This window comes from Gobio gobio (assembly GCF_949357685.1).
Source record: "Gobio gobio genome assembly, chromosome: 3".
NCBI classification, from domain to species: domain Eukaryota; kingdom Metazoa; phylum Chordata; class Actinopteri; order Cypriniformes; family Gobionidae; genus Gobio; species Gobio gobio.
Genome location: NC_137099.1, coordinates 7,982,294 through 7,999,361, shown reverse-complemented (window position 1 = coordinate 7,999,361; position 17,068 = coordinate 7,982,294).

Genomic DNA, 17,068 nt, shown 5'->3' with positions numbered 1-17,068 from the left:
AGACGGTGAATTATATTGGCACCAGGTTGCATCAGCAATCATCCCACTGGCTCGTCTTTGCTTCGTCTGACAGGCTTGACATTGATATTCACGAAGAACCGTGGTCACTCAGATCCTGGCTGGGGAATTAATGCAAAAAGTTGCAGAAATATGTCCCTGTCAAACTTTGGCATCAAAGTGCCCTTGAAGTGGTACAACATGCAAGGATCTATGTGTCAACAGAGGTCAACAAAGCATTGTGCACAGTGCACACACACACACAGAAAGATCTAGCTAACACTGTCTCGTCTCGTACGTGTTTATCCCCCATGTAGAAGCACCAGCATCCAAAATTGACCCCTGTCAGCGAGTTCAGGTAGTCACAGCATGGCTTTTGCGTGTCATGCAACACTTTTCGTCTCGCATAAGCATCTGGGATTCTTTGAAAAAGGTCACCGAATGCCTGAATGACGTGCATAATTCATTCTATACAAACTTTCTTTTAAAATGTACTGCACTAATACATATCCAACAGTCATTTGCAGCTTGGTCTATTAGGCAGTGCTCATCCTCGTCTGTCTTGGACCAACATCAGATTTTCAAGCCTCAATGACTCATTGATTTTGAATTACAGGGCATGTTCATTGTCTGGGTGAAGTAATGATCTGATAAGACTGATCCACTTACATCACCCAGCTGACATCAAGACGAGCCTTTTGAATTTTTCAAAGTGAATATCTCATGAATAGGGCACTCTGTTCACAGGAAATGCCAGCATGGCACCCAAAAGATCTTAGACATGGTTACCAAAAATGTGACATGACGCTGACAGTGTTTACTGTAGTTTTCCAATTGGACTGGTCACCACATCAAATGAAAGATGAAAATAGGACGCAAGTAATGAGATAAAAATGTGCTGTGAAAAGTAGTGTTGTCCTTTGTTTTTGGGGGCGCACAAGACCTTAATTCAGAATCACCTGCTTTGATCTGTTCATGTCAGTCATAGAGAAAATATTTAGAAAATCTGCAGTTTAAACTTTTTAGTCGTTTTTTTTATTAATTAGGTCACTAGGATTCAGAAGATTTGGCTCTGTAAGATTTTTAAATGTTTTTGGAAAAAGTCTCTTATACTCACCAAGGCTACATCTTTTTGATCAGAAATACAGTAAAAGTAGCAATATTAGATTAGATTAGATTAGATTAGATTCAACTTTATTGTCATTACACAAGTACAAGTACAAGGCAACGAAATGCAGTTTAGGTCTAACCAGAAGTGCAATAGCAGCAAGTGCAGGATATACAACGTTTGCATAAGTGCAGGACATGGATATGTACTGAGTATATATAAATATGTCTATAAATAGAGAGATGGTTATTACTATAAACAGAATTTACAGGTGAATATGTACAGTGAATAATATACAGATGGTTAATACTATAAACAGAATTTACAGGTGGATATGTACTATGAATATAATATAATATACAGATGGCTATTACTATAAACAGAATTTTACAGATAGAGGTATACAATGATATGTTAGGCTAAAATTAGGAATATGGCAGTGGATTAAGGTAGTGCAATAAATTATGGACAGAAGCTATCCGAAAAAAAGTGTAAAAGTGCAGTGGAAGTGATTGCATATTACAGTTAGAAGTACGGTGCAAAATACAAATGTAAACAGTAGGTACTGTAAATAACAGTCGGCAGTGCAAATGAGCATAATCCAGTTACGGTGTGGTAGTGCAAAATGAATAAGTAAACAGTTGTTACTGTAATAAAGAGTCGGTAGTGCAAATAACAAAGTGAAGGTGGATGTGAGGTAGGAGAGTTATCAGTATATGAGGGGAGTGGATCAGCGGGGGTTTGAGTTCAATAAAGAGACAGCTCTGGGGAAAAAACTGTTCTTAAGTCTGCTGGTCCTGGTCCGGTGGATCCTGAAACGCCTGCCGGAGGGCAGGAGAGAAAACAGTCTGTGGGCTGGGTGAGAGGAGTCCTTGAGGATGCTGCGAGCTCGATGCAGACAGCGTTTCCTCTGGATGTGCTCGATGGCAGGCAGTGGAGTCCCTGTGATGCGCTGGGCAGTTTTCACCACCCGCTGCAGTGCCTTGCGCTCCGCAACAGAGCAGCTCCCATACCATACTGCGACACAGTTGGTCAGGATGCTTTCTATTGCGCAGCGATAGAAGTTCACCAGGAGAGCCGAGGAGAGCTGATTCTTCCTCAGTGTCCTCAGGAAGAAGAGGCGCTGGTGAGCCTTCTTGACCAGGCTGGAGGTGTTGGTCGTCCACGACATGTCCGCTGAGATGTGGATCCCCAGGAACTTGAAACTGGAGACACGTTCAACAGCCATTCCATTGATGTGGATGGTGTCGTGTGTGCCTCTTGACTCCTTCCTGAAGTCCACGATGAGCTCCTTCGTTTTGGTGGTGTTGAGGAGCAGGTTATTTTCGGTGCACCATGTGGCCAGGTGCTGGATCTCCTCCCTGTAGGCAGTCTCATCGTTGTTGCTGATGAGCCCAATCACCGTTGTGTCGTCCGCAAACTTGACGATAGAATTAGATCCATACACAGGCTTGCAGTCGGAGGTGAAGAGGGAGTAGAGAAACGGACTTAGCACACAGCCCTGTGGTACACCAGTGTTGAGTGTGATGGATGTGGAGCAGGTGGATCCTGAACGAACATTCTGGGGTCTGTCAGTTAGGAAGTCCAAAATCCAGTTGCACATTGAGGTATTGATGCCCAGGTCTCCAAGTTTGGCTATTAACTTGGTTGGGATGACAGTGTTGAATGCTGAGCTGAAGTCAACAAACAGCATGCGTGCATAAGTGTTCTTATTGTCCAGGTGAGTGAGCACAGAGTGCAGTGCCATGGAAACGGCATCCTCTGTGCTCCTATTGCTGCGGTAGGCAAACTGGTGTGAGTCCAATGTGGATGGTAGAGAGTCTTTTAGGTGTTCCAGGACCAGCCGCTCAAAGCACTTCATGACGATGGGTGTGAGTGCTACAGGGCGGTAGTCGTTAGGGCACCTCGGGTTAGAGTGTTTTGGCACTGGCACAATGGACGTGCGTTTGAAGCATGAAGGTACAGCTGCTTGGGCAAGAGACAGGTTGAAAATGTCTGTAAAAACCTCAGCGAGCTGCTCCGCACATGCCCTGAGAACACGACCAGGGATGTTGTCTGGTCCAGCAGCCTTGTGCGCGCTGATCCGGCTCAGTGACTTGCAGACATCTGTGGAGGAGAGTGTGATTGGTGGGTCAGCTGAGGGTTTGAGCTTGGTGGCAGTATCTCTGTTGTCTCTTTCAAAGCGAGCATAAAAGTGATTTAGCTCGTTCAGGAAGTTGACATCAGTGGCTGCGGGGGTGGAGTGGGTGGGTTTGTAGTCACTGATGGCCTGGATGCCCTGCCACATGCGTCGAGGGTCAGAGTTGGAAAAGTGACCCTCTATCTTTAGCTTGTAGCAGTGCTTGGCCTTTTTGATGCCCCTCTTCAGGTTAGCTCTGGATGCGCTGTAGGCTTGTGCATCTCCTGATCTGAAGGCAGTATTGCGTGACTTCAGCAGGAGTCGCACTTCCCTGTTCATCCATGGCTTCTGATTTGGGTATGTGGTGATCTGTTTCTGGGTTGTAACACTGTCAATGGTGGTATTGATATGATCCAATACAGAGGAGGTGTAGGAGTCAATGTCCGTGTGAGCGCCACTGGTGGCTTGAGAAGCAAACACACTCCAGTCTGTGTGTAGAAACCTTTCCTGGAGTGTGGAATCAACCCCCGCAGGCCACACCTTGATGGTCTTTACTGATGGCTTCACACGGTTGATGAGGGGTGAATATTTGGGGATGAGGAACAAAGAGATGTGGTCTGACTGTCCCAGGTGGGGGAGGGGTGTCGCAACGTAAGCACCAGCCATGTTTGTGTAAACATGGTCTAAGGTTTTGTTTCCTCTGGTGTGGCAGGAAACATGCTGGTGAAACTTGGGTAGCACTGACTTTAAGTTTGAATGATTAAAGTCACCTGCAACAATAAAAGCAGCTTCCGGGTGATCAGTCTGTTGTTTACTGATGGCTGCATGAAGTTCTTTCATAGCAAGCTTGGCATCAGCATCCGGGGGAATATAGGCTGCAGTTATAATGGTGGAAGTGAACTCTCGCGAAATTTTGAATATTGTGAAATGTTAAAATAACTGATCTCTATTGTGTATATATATATGTGTGTGTGCGTGTCTGTGTGTGTGTCTGTGTGTGTGTGTGTGTGTGTGTGTGTGTGTGTGTGTGTGTGTGTGTGTGTGTGTGTGTTTGTGTTATTGGGAGTTTTAGTTTTTTCTGGTTTGATGTTTAGGTTTTCTGAGTGGTTAAAACCACCAGCCTCTGTGATTTTTCTGGTCTCAAATCCTCCCTTTAATGCAAGATCAAAGGATTTTTGGCCAGTTTATTTGTCCACCAAGCTAAAGGTTCAAGAAAACTAATAACACACGTCCAAAGCACAAATAGTGTAGGGCAAATTACATGTCCCTAACCCCAATTATGAACAATAGTAATAGAGACGCTTGCCATAGCAAGCCCCACTTATTAAACATCACTTAATGTGCATCTACCCATTAGTTCAAATTACCATATTGTGCTACAGTATGATTATGCAAACACATCACATGCCGTTCAAATAACATCCTGGTTTTCTCTGGAGCTCTGGGTTGGAGCCAGTGTTTCTCAGCTGCTTTGGTACCACCACATCCTGCCTGATACATAAACACAATCATAAACCAAGCTGAAGGACTTATTTCAGATCAGTTTGAGGAGGACAGAGCAGCCAAACAGCCTGGTTTGTGTGCTTCAGGCTTGAACTCTTATTGTCTGATTGTTTAAGGTTTAGGGGTCTGTAGACCATCAGCACTCCATAGCTGCCAAGTCTGGTCTGTTTTTAGTTTTGGACTTTAGCCCTGACTTACAGTTCGCACTGGCTAAGAATGTATATACGATCAGTAAGCACCATAAAGGAGAAAGAGTCTGGAAGTCATCCAGATGCAATGAGCTTTTTGGGCAAGCGTGAGCATCTGATACTAATTTTAGAGCCGGATTGTGTACAGTGCTGCATGAGGTTTAGCTGCATGGGTGACTGGGAAACATTCACAAGACGCGATAAACGCAAAGCATGTATGTATTACACCAAACGTAACCGATTCCAGTTGAAACAGTGCCTCATTAAACTGAATAATACGCTGGGCTGGCGGGTTTATGCTGTTTGAAGTTGTTTCATTTGCAGTACCAGTAAAACTAGTTATATGTAGGGCCACTGAAGGTGTGTAGCTCCTATTATGTCTGTTGATTTTATTCTTCTTCTTCTGACAGTCAATAAAACAGTAGGAATGTTTTTATCCACTGTAGGAGAACAATCCCTCTCAGGCTCTGTTGTGCCACAAACTGATGAAATATCACTTTTATATGCTTATAACTCCTGGCCTTGACACTTTAAACTTTAATTTGGATTCCACTGGTTATACTCAAGAAACCAACACTTGGTTTTCAATTGTTTATAAATAGAATGGCGCCACCTTGAAATTTGACTTTTTCTTCACGACGACTCCAACACTGTTTTCATCACAATGAGAACAATGGCAGCCCAAGACAAAGTGAGCATGTCTTAATAATATTTTTGTGCATTGAAATGAAAGGTAAATGTCATTGCCACCGTTTCTTGAGGTTTCCTGAGTAATTTGCTGTTAGTGCCAACTGCTGACTAATTTGAACTTTTAATTTTCCAAATTTTCATACATATGATTGAACTGCTGTATTTTCATAGCAATAGTAAATTATTTTATTTTAGTTTTAGTTTTTAATTCTCACCGAATATATATTCCAAATTTTTTGGAAAAAAATTATTTGGAGAACATTTTCTCAGCTATGTTTTTGTGCCAGCCCTCATGTTATCAATGGATATTTCCAGTTTTGTCAGTTCTGGACTCTGCAGACACGTACTTCTGATTGTATGACTTCAAATAATATGCAATGAATCATTCTTACCAGTTCAGTTTAGATCTGTCTGGAAATATGACAGTTAGTAACCTACAAACCTTTGAGCTCTGTTGAAGTTATAAATCTTTTTTTTTGTTTTCCTATGACAATAAAATCCTGAAATTCTTGTTATTTATGTCACCAGATCTACTCGAATGATTTCTCAGCAGCTGGACACACCACACAAAATCCAGCAGTAGTCGAGCTCTCTAATGATTCCCTATTGTCTTCATTGTAAACTTGTTATTTTGAGGAACACAGAAGTGATGCAACAGTATGAATATAAAACTGGGCTATTTTAAACCCATCAGGCAATGCTACTCAATGTATTCGTTGCCCACAATCCTTTAAAAATGTCTGTGTGTTTATAGGAAACTAGGGAGTGTAATCTGTGACAGCTTCAGCTTCAGGTTTGGGAAGATCTTCTAAGTCTAAAAATAAACGGAAGACCTTGTCCCATATCCATGGAAGCTTGTGGGATAAGTAGGCTGGTGTCAGTCGTGCGTTTACAGCAGTCTCGTCTGCAGGGAACTGGGTTCCTTGCTCATTCATCAATGTAAAACGCACTCATGGCACAAATGCTTTGACTTGAGTTGATCCATTCAGAAGAGAAGCAACATTTGGGATGGAACGAGTCCGCTAGCTTCTGGAACCATCTGCTCCAAAACAAACTGGGAAACTCTTGTGTCACCCAAAGACACGAAAAGAGGACACAATGTGTCTTTAGTATACTTTGTATGTATACAAACCCCTGCAGATGAGTGTGTATTTATGTATGCAGTTTGTTGTTGATATTTATAATTGGTCATAGTTGGTCTTCTAACATTTTTTAAATGCTTACCATCTTACAGATTTTTTCGAGAGGTGAAATTAGGGGCACATCAGTTTATTAAAACTACATGGTAATAATAGGAGGCTTTCAACAGAGAGGGACTGCAAATATAATTTGGCCTTTACTAGGAAAGTAATTTGCTGTTGAAGATAAATGTTTAATAGCATTGGATCGATCCCTCAAAAAGAGGACATGCTGTTCAAATTCATCATGATGAAATGACATAACTGGTACATTAAAATTAAACATGCACTTAACCTAATGTTATTTCCATTAAAAAAAAATAATAATTTATTTGGCCTACTAAAATGTTGTCATGACAAGAAAGTATGGGAATTCTGTGAGTTTATTAAACCAAGTGAAAATATTTCCCTCCAAAGTTGTGAATTTATCTTATGCATAAATTGGAATTTTGCATTAAAAAATTGCGAATAAAACACTGTTTCCATCCTATACGCATAGGATGGAAACAGTGTTTTATTCGCAATTTTTTTCAAGAGAAAAAAATGTGTCACTTCCTGGGAAAGTGGCCGCGATCAGGGAAGAAACTTTGTCTCTTTTTTCCGGCAGACAAAACGCCATGAGCACTGTCACGTTATCTTGCGTTCCGATGCCTGGTGTTTGGGATCGCAATCATGTGAGACTCTTCTAGGAGTGAATTAAACCAAATCATTTTGATGACAGACTTTGGCTCAGGCATTTCAGAATGACCAAACCAACATTTGAGATGCTGTGCAATGTGGTCTGCTGGTGTGTCCAGTTCACATTCCAATCACATTCTCTGTTGAGGCAAAGTCACCTGAGTTTTTTTGTTGCGCATTGAGGGATTTATTTGGTAAATGCGACACGTTCTCACTCCCAACTCGTCCCATATTGACATTTGGTCAGGACCCCTCAGCGTCACTTTGGCCCCTTTAGCATCTTTTTTAGAAGCAAAGGGTACTCCATTGATTTCAGTTCATTGATCAAGACGCATCTTTGCATTTGTAAAAGTAGACATGATTTTATAAATATTTATAGGCTACATTTATATTTTGGAGCAACCAGTGGCGTAACTTTGCTTTGAAAAATGGTGGGGACACCGGGACACCGCACAACTCGTTTTGCTATGTGTTTATTTAAAACACACACGCGTTTATTTAATACGGAGACGCATTTCTGCCACATACATATTATTTTTCCACTCAATTATGTTTCTTATGTCATAAAAACGACAATTTTCTCGTAATAAGGACATGTGTTGTATAGTGGTGTGTATATATGTCTGTATCCATATTAGAGAATTTAATTAGCCCATGCCTTTGTCACACTTGTTTGAAAAGCAGAAGCAAGCTCAGCGTAAAATATCTCATCCGCTGCCTGAATCAGTGGCAATGCCCATAGCACGAAATTGTTGTAGCTTAATTTATTGATGTAGCCTATAGTTCTTAACAGAGCAGGTGGCCATGGACCGCTCATGTGGCGTAACTTCAACCTTGTAATGACGGACCCCGGTGCAGCCACAAATATCATAACTATCTATAAGGCCTACTGTAATTAAGACATTCTAGAAATGTATTAAAAAGAAAGATGCTTTCAGCTTTACTCAACGGCCGCGGAAACAGGCCAGTGGGTTCAATGCATTCCCGGCGTTCTTATTTTGCTTCCGATGTATTAAATATAGCTACAGGCAATTAGTTTATGAAACCTTGATCAAAATTAAAATACAATTCACTTTTCATCATCAACATATAAAAATTAAAACAATAATATAATAGGCTAATATTTAAACATATAGCCTAACTATGAATCTAAATAGGCTACGTTTTGCATGTAGCCTACTCCACTCCAAACGCTTAAAAAATTTATTTTGTTTATTAAACAAAAAGTTTTTAATTTCAAATTTAATTTCTAAATTCAGTTCACATTTCCAACAAACGAAATTCCGAGCCAAAATAACGAAGTGGTAAAAAAAACTGCAACAATGAAAAATATTAAAGAATTCGCGGGAGCTTTAGTCGGCATGGAGTGGGGTCAGACATGATTTCTATTGAGTGTTGTTTTGCAGAAATCATTTATTTAAAGTGAATTTCGTTTTCTATAAATTGTATTTTAATTTTGATCAAGGTTTCATAAACGAATGGCCTTTATATTTAATACATAAGAAGCAAAATAAGAACGGGATTGACGTGCGTAACGAACCCACTGGCCTGTTTCCGCGGCCTTTGAGTAAGGCTGAAAGCGTCTTTCTTTTTAATACATTTCTAGAATATATGTAGCTATTACAGTATAGCATACAATATATTACAGTAGGCCTATCATAGAGTTATGATATTTGTGCACCGGGGTCCGTAATTTTATGCCACTGATGCTAACATGAGCAGGCACCTGTTATCCGTAACGAAGTGGTAAAACTTTGAGTTACCACCATGCAGATTCAAACATTTCGCTGGTCTCTGTATGTGGCAGGCTGGCAGCAATGCGTCACAATAACCTGGCCTAAAAGTCGATCATTCTTTACAGATGGCGTGGTATGTTTGGTTAAACTCATAAAAAAACAATAGAATATAAAATGCCACAATTTATCAAGACCTTGAAGCAGATAAGAGAGAGAAACACCTCGTATGTGCCGCTCAAGTATAAGGGGCTTTCCTTGCCATCAGTGCTTGAATAACACACGCGTCTCCTTCCAGTAAAAATAATGGTGTGCGGTGGCTGGGATATACATAAACCTAACAACATACGTGGCATAATATTTGGAATGACTTATCACGTGAGGAAAAATTTTTTTTTAGCCGCATATCAGTTAATGGAAACGCTGTCATTTCGCAATATTTTATTTAACGACTATTAGGAAATATGGCAAAAGTTTTGCAAAAATCTGTAATGGAAAAAAAAGCTTCTGACCGGCACAAAAAATTGCGATTTGTAGATCGTGCTTTTGCTTTAATACACACCTTCCGCAATCTATTTTTCAATTACTTTTAAAAAGTGGTGGGGACAATATCGAGCCTGGCAAAAAGTGGTGGGGACATGTCCCATCCGTCCCACCCGTAAATTACGCCTATGGGAGCAACTAACCCCACTCCTACCTTAAAGGGTAACTAAACCCTAAAACAACTTTTTTAGTCAATGATCTGCAAGGGGCTTTATTAGTGCTGTTCATTGATTCAAGTAAATGTTTTGACATTTGGGTATAAAGTGTTTTAATTGCTGGCCTCTTAAGGTTGAATGGTGGCTACTGCAGTTGAATTTTCCTATTGGATGTTGTTTGCCATCGGGATATGTTGTTTCTTCCAACGGCTCACTACCCATGCCCCTGGCACGAGCTCACCATGCTCTAGTACCCCTTTTTCACCAAGGCAGTGCTGGTGCTAGTTCGGAGCCAGAGCCTAGTTTCAAATCGGTTCTTTGTGTTTCCACACCCAAAGCACCAGCTCCGAGCCAGGAAAAGTGGTTCTAAAGTAGCACCAAAACATTGCTGGGCTAGAAGTAAGAACTAGAAGCCTGATTACGTCAGGCGCTGGGGGCGGGGTCAACAAGACGAACACAAACTTGAGATCCGCCATTTTTGAAATAGCAGCTAATGGAGCTAACAGCTGCTGCTCGTTTGTAATCTCCGTCTATATAAATTACGGCGAACTGCATGAATGCGTTGGATTCGCTGTGTTTTCTCTGTATTTTGATGCCGATGTAGTATCGTAAAGCCATGTGAATCAATAATAACGCAACGTTTGCATTGTTGATGGAAGGCTTGTTCGCAGCGGTGCTGTGCAGACCGATCGCCGTATGACAACGAGTCCAGAGAGAGCATACGACTCCTTATGTTTTTGATTCACTCATGAGTTTTTTTTATATCATACGTGGATCAGTCTGTGCAGCGCGGATGCATCTCGAACAAGCCTGGTGTGTGTGTGTACCGCTGCCTCGCTACCATTGCTGAGAAAGATGAGACGTATACAGTGACGTAAGACTGGCTCTGTTGTGGCTCTCAACATGTGGAAAAGCAAACGGTTCTTAGAAGGCTCCTCAGTCGAACTAACTATGAACTGGGACTAGCACTGGCTCTGAACTAGCACCCGGTTCATTCTGGTGGAAAAGGGGTATGAGAAATGTTTTCACATTAGAAACATAATATTCTAATGAAGAAAATACGGTTAAATAATGCAGTTGTCAGTACACGTCAGGCTTTTCTTGCGATATTTTTGCCGCCCGTCATGTGCACAGAACCTTTCATACATGAGGCGCGCTTTCAAACCCTGACACGCAAGTGGTTGCCAACAAGAATACCGTAATGTGCTGGTGTATATAGTCTAACTTTTATTTGAGGAAATCTGTTTATAATAAGCTATTAGGTTTGAACTTATTGGTCCTGCACTGCCTATTGATTCAGTTAATTTGAATAAAAATACATTGCATGGATATTATCTATTTTTAGTGGCATTCAGTATAAGGAATTGACTGTTCATAGATTAGGTCAGTGGTCCCATTCTCCCTTGCGCTGCTGCTTCGCTAGCAACATCGGCATCGGGAATTAACGTAGTTTGAGTCAGTGGCTTGAATTGATAAGGTTCCTGCCCTGTGTCTACAGGCAATTCACCCTCCTCCACTTCAAATAACCGCTCTGTTGCAAAGCTACTGGCATCACTGCAGTCACTCTCCATCTTTGTGAGTCTGACAGCTGTCAATCAATCCGTCACTGCGGGTCTCTGGTGCACGCCCCCCGCTCAGTCCCGCCCTTTGTTCGTCCCATCTGTCTCCGCTGGGCTCTGGCCACTTTTCCAGCATTTTTCAAATATTGCAAGTGGGTGGAGTTAGGCTGTGACCTGGGGTTGAGTTACCCTTTAAACCTACCCACTTCTCAACAATATAAAACACGTAACAGGCAAATAAAAGTACAGTAACAGGTATTTATTGCAAAAACTGACCAAAAACAGTATAAAAGTATTAACTAATGTTGTATTCCAAGTCTTCTGAAGTCATACAATATCTTTATGTGAAGAACAGAGTTGATCGCTGAAATGATGATCCTGCTGCTCCATGAGCGTACACACTCAGTCAAAAGATATACCCGATTCTTCACACGAGAGCCATTGACATTTTACAATCAAAGCTGACGTAATGACGCAATCGGTCACGAGACACACAAGAGCCAATGCAATTTCACTATCCAAGCCGCGTATCACTGCTTCGGGCGCCTTTGAATGTGTGCATTGGATGTACGGCGGATGGCCTCATCGTTTGGCCTTGGAAGACTTGGAATATTTGTACTTTTTCAATCAATTGTGCCTGTAGTCGTTTTTTTGCATGTTATATTCTGTGTTTTATATCATATAACATGCAAATGGGTAGGTTTAGGGTTAGGGTTGGGTTACATGCTCAAACGTGACTAAATAGCGTAAAAAAAAAAAAAAAAAACTTACATAAAATGATGCTAACTTGAGAATCACACTCCAACATGTCATAACGGCAAAATTATACCCCAATATACAATTTCATCAAGACGGTAACATTGCCATGTCCAATGCGTCTGTGTATGACGCCAAAGGTTTCTCATTGAAAGCAATGGAGTACCCTGCGTGTCGAAAAATTACTTAAGGGGTACCCTGTGCGATAAAAAGTGACGCCAAAGGGTCCTGACCAAGCGTTAAAGGTCCCCTTCTTCGCGATTCCATTGTTCAAACTTTAGTTAGTGTGTAATGTTGCTGTTAGAGCATAAATAATACCTGTAAAATGATAAAGCTCAAAGTTCAATGCCAAGCGAGATATTTTATTTAACAGAAGTTCCCTTTCAAAGCCTACAGCGAACGGCTGGCTTGGACTACATCCTGGTACTTCCTTCTTTAATTACGTCAGTAGAGCAGTAGAACAGACTAACCTCCGCCCACAAAGAAACGCGAAAAAGGGGGCGTGGTCTTGTTGCTGTCCCACGTGGAGGAGCGGACGGTCGCGTGGAGAAAAGGAACTGTTGCGTTGAGTGTGTTTATCGCCATGTCATCGAGACGCTGTTATTTTCATCCAGGAGGCAAATCACCTTTGTTTGGCTTTCCCAGGGACGCTGTAGAGATTATTGAACGCATACATCTCTCCGTTAAGAGGCGTGACCTTTCCAACGTGCGCTAAGCTGCTGTCAAATTACAACACAGGAACCGCTTTCACGTGCGCTAAGCTGTGGTCGAATCACAGCACAGGAACCGCTTGCACAATCAGAACTCGTTACGTGTTTCTGAAGGAGGGACTTTATAGAACAAGGAAATCACCAGCCGTTTTTAGGACAGTGGAAACAGCGGTATACAGATAAGTAAATAGTGTGAAAAATACTGTGTTTTTTTACACACGAAACATGAACACATGTTATATTGCACACTGTAAACACAATCAAAGCTTCAAAAAAACACGAAGAACGGGACCTTTAATATGTGACGAGTTGGCAGTGAGAACGTGTTGGTAAATGTGTTTCCATTGTAGTTTGTGTTCATGTCTCGTTATCGGATAAAAAACCGTATCCGTCTCAATTTGCGCGCATACAGTACATTTTTTATGTGCATTTTTAGGTATGTTATGCACATCTTGGCATGACCATCAAACATTTTTTTTATGCGATATCCCAAAATGTGCATAAAAAAGGTGGATGGAAACAACTAATGTCAGACTCCAGCCTTTGAGACCATAAAAAAAGTCCTATTCTGTGGTCTCCTATTACCTCTATATTTCTATTTGAGTAGCAGAAGTAGCTTTCACGGCTGTCTGGATCTGTTGTAAAGTTTTCAAAAGATTTGCCACCTCGACTCCATCACACATCACCCAAAGGTGCTTCCTACTGCGACAGTAAAGCCATTTATCCTCCTTTTGAAAACTCCAGCACAAAAGAGTGTCGGATGAAGGTTGTGTTTTGTTTTTTAGTTTGGCACTTTCAGTTTGAGTCTAATACCTCCAAAGCTTTTTTTCTTTCATAATTTATCCTCATTTCACGTATATCCATCCATCCAGGTCTTTTCAGCAGGGTTTATTCATGTTTGTGACTGATTATTATTGCTTGTTTTGTATATGATGCTTTTTTTTCCTGAATGGATAAGCGTTATGTATGTTGTTTGTGGTATTGTCACATTGTGTGCACAGTGCAAGGTAACTCGTCTTTCCTTGAACTCTGTCAAATTGATATTGATTTTCCCTGTGTCTATACAAATGTTGTATAAGAATGCTCTGATCACAATTACCTCCATCCTTTGTGCGATTTGCTTTGTGCCATAGAACTTTTCTTTCACAAGAGCGGGAGAGTATAAATCAAAGTATCATAGGGTTTTAAAGTACTCACCTGCAACAAACCATTTAAATTCCACCCCAGGGGCTAAATGTTATTGACTTCAATTAACTCTCAAGATTGTGACTGTGAAAAATCAAGCTGTGATGCTACAACTCGCAAGAGTGAGCTATTCCAGCACCTCGGAAAATATCTGCTGACCTGGTTGCCTTTTTCATTCCTCTTTGGATTTTATTGGGTGATTCAGCTATTTACATAATTAAATATAATTGTTTCTCTGGACCTAATGGTGCGCTCCATCACACTGTTTATGGATCGAATGTGATTGGAGAGTTATAAAAGCTCTTAAATATCCACGAGCGCATACAGTATAGCCCTGTGCTTATGGATATAAGAATAGCACTGCGGGGGCTGAAGTGCATTTCATGCATAATTTAATTTTTTTTATATGTCATGTGTTCACTTTCAAGGCTTTTTAAAAATGTTCAAATTATAAATTTGTTATTTGCATTAGTGTATAGAATAATTCGTTTATACACTTTAAATGAGCTCCAAAAATAAACATAAAAATAAACACAAGATGCAAATATACTCCTTAGTCTTCTGAAGTCGCTATTTACTGAAAATCTTCACAAAATGGGACAATGACGCTTTGCCCCATTTTCCATCATTGAAGATGTCATAAGATTACTCAGAAATCCCCCATCTGTGTTATTCTCAAAACAAAAAAATAACAGCATATGTGTTTGGAACGACACACGGGTGAGTAGAAATAACAAAATGTCAATTTTTGAGTGAACTTTAATTCGTTTTATTTGACTGAGATCTCACTAGTCATCATTTGGCACCAGATTTAGCGTCCAATCTGTTCAAACATCCATGTGTATAACGTCAACAATTTGATGTTAAAGACAAATATGAGGGTGCAGGTGAATTCGTCCTAACTTTTTTTGTGAATCCCAGATGCCCTTATCCTTATTCAGGAAGGCAATACTGGCATGTCTTTTCTCATCAAGCCACACGGCTGAGCTAGTGTTAATATTGTATGATAGTGTTCTTCTCTGTCTTCTTCATGAGGCATTAATGGGGCTGGACTCTGTGTACAGCTCTGGGGGAACAACGAGAATAAACATCTGCCATTTGTTTATATCCGTCTTCCTCTGAACGTCTTTGGTCTTGCTTGCTTCCTTCCAAATGACTGAACTGCTTGTGGATAAAAAAATAAAAAAATTAATTTAAAAAAAATATTATCAGCAGCATATATTATGGGTGATTCCACAATTTTTTTTGTTTCTGAAAAATCTATCAATACATTTACAATAAGTACTCCCCCTTTATGGTGTTTTATCCATGTTAATGTAAGGGATGTTCCTGCATAATAATAGATTTGAATCTAATTTTAGACCCACGATTGCACGGCTACAAATTTATCCATGCAAATTTGTATGAGCTCATGTACATATAGTTTATATTTATTGTAATACTTGCAGTATTCTGTTGTATACTTTTTTTGTTTAATGATCATTAAATTGTGCAGGTGAGCATTGTTTCAGACAACTGATTTCTTTTTTTAAGGGGGTGTTTACACAACCCCGTTTGCAACTAAATACGGAAAACTTATTTTGCATTTTGGCCGTCCATTTATGTGACAACTGCGTTCTGTGGTTCCTTGAAAACGGGTTTCAAAGTGCAATGATTTGGTTTTTGTCTTTGTGTAAACTACAAAAATGCAAATGTGTGAAAATGACATGTGCATGTGTATTATGAGTTCAGTCTATAGGCACGTAGTGTTTTGTCGGTTTCATGGATCCGGTGTGTACGGGGATCGTTGAACGTTGTCATCTGTAAGTAAAGTGCAAAGGAAAAACATCTATTTTAGTACATTGTTGTTGTGTAAGCGTACCTTTATCTTTTTCTTCTAATTATAAAATAATTCCAACTCAAATCAATGTTTCCCTTCCATTTATTATTTATTTGACAATTAGCCATATAATTAGCAGAATATTGTACAGTTGCAAAATAAACCCTCCATGGTGATTCAAAACCTTCTTGCAACCCTGTCAGTGTTTATTTTGTATTAATGCCCTGTTTGTATATATTCTCTTATTATCTAGTATTTGTATATGTACATGCAAATTCACATGAATGACAAGAATAATACCATATTGGGTTGCAAACCTTCTTTTAGATCTTTTTGGAAGGCACAAAGCCCAGATGTTTACTCTAATCTAATCTAAACTAATCTTTTTTTTGTACATCTGCAGGCCAGATTTGGACTCCCTTCTTTTCCCTGCACTAAAATGTTTTTAGTATTTGACTAATTATGGCTGCAGTGCAGAGATGCTCGAATGGAACAAAATTAACTCCTGTTATGCTTTTTTTCCCCTTGGTAACAGTTTAGGGTCCAATTCTCACTATTAACCAGTTGCTTATTAGCATGCATATTACTATGATATTGGCTGTTTATTAGTACTTATAAAGCACATATTAATGCCTTATTCTGCATGACCTTATTCTACATCCCTTAATCCTACACAATACCTAAACTTAACAACTACCTTACTAACTATTAATAAGCAGTTATAATGAGTTTATTGAAGCAAAAGCCATACACTCTAAAAAATTAAAGGTTCCATATGGCACCAAAAATGGTTCTTGGCTCGAAATCATAGGGGAACCATTTTAAGTGCTATATAGCACCAATTTTTGTGCTTCAGTGGTTCTTCAGCAGTTCTTCAGAGGTGCTATATAGCACCTTAGTCAAAGAACCTCTGAAGAACCGCTGAAGAACCGCTGAAGAACCTCTGAAGAACCGCTGAAGAACCACTGAAGCACCAGAATTGGTGCTATATAGCACTTAAAGCTACACTGTGTTTAAACTTTTTTAGTTTATTCTTAGCTAAAAACACTTAGTTCTTTCAAAAATATATGTGCTCATTAATGTATATTTACTTCTTTCAAGTAATAAAGTATTCTCTTAAGTTTATAATATGCCATTGAAAATACAT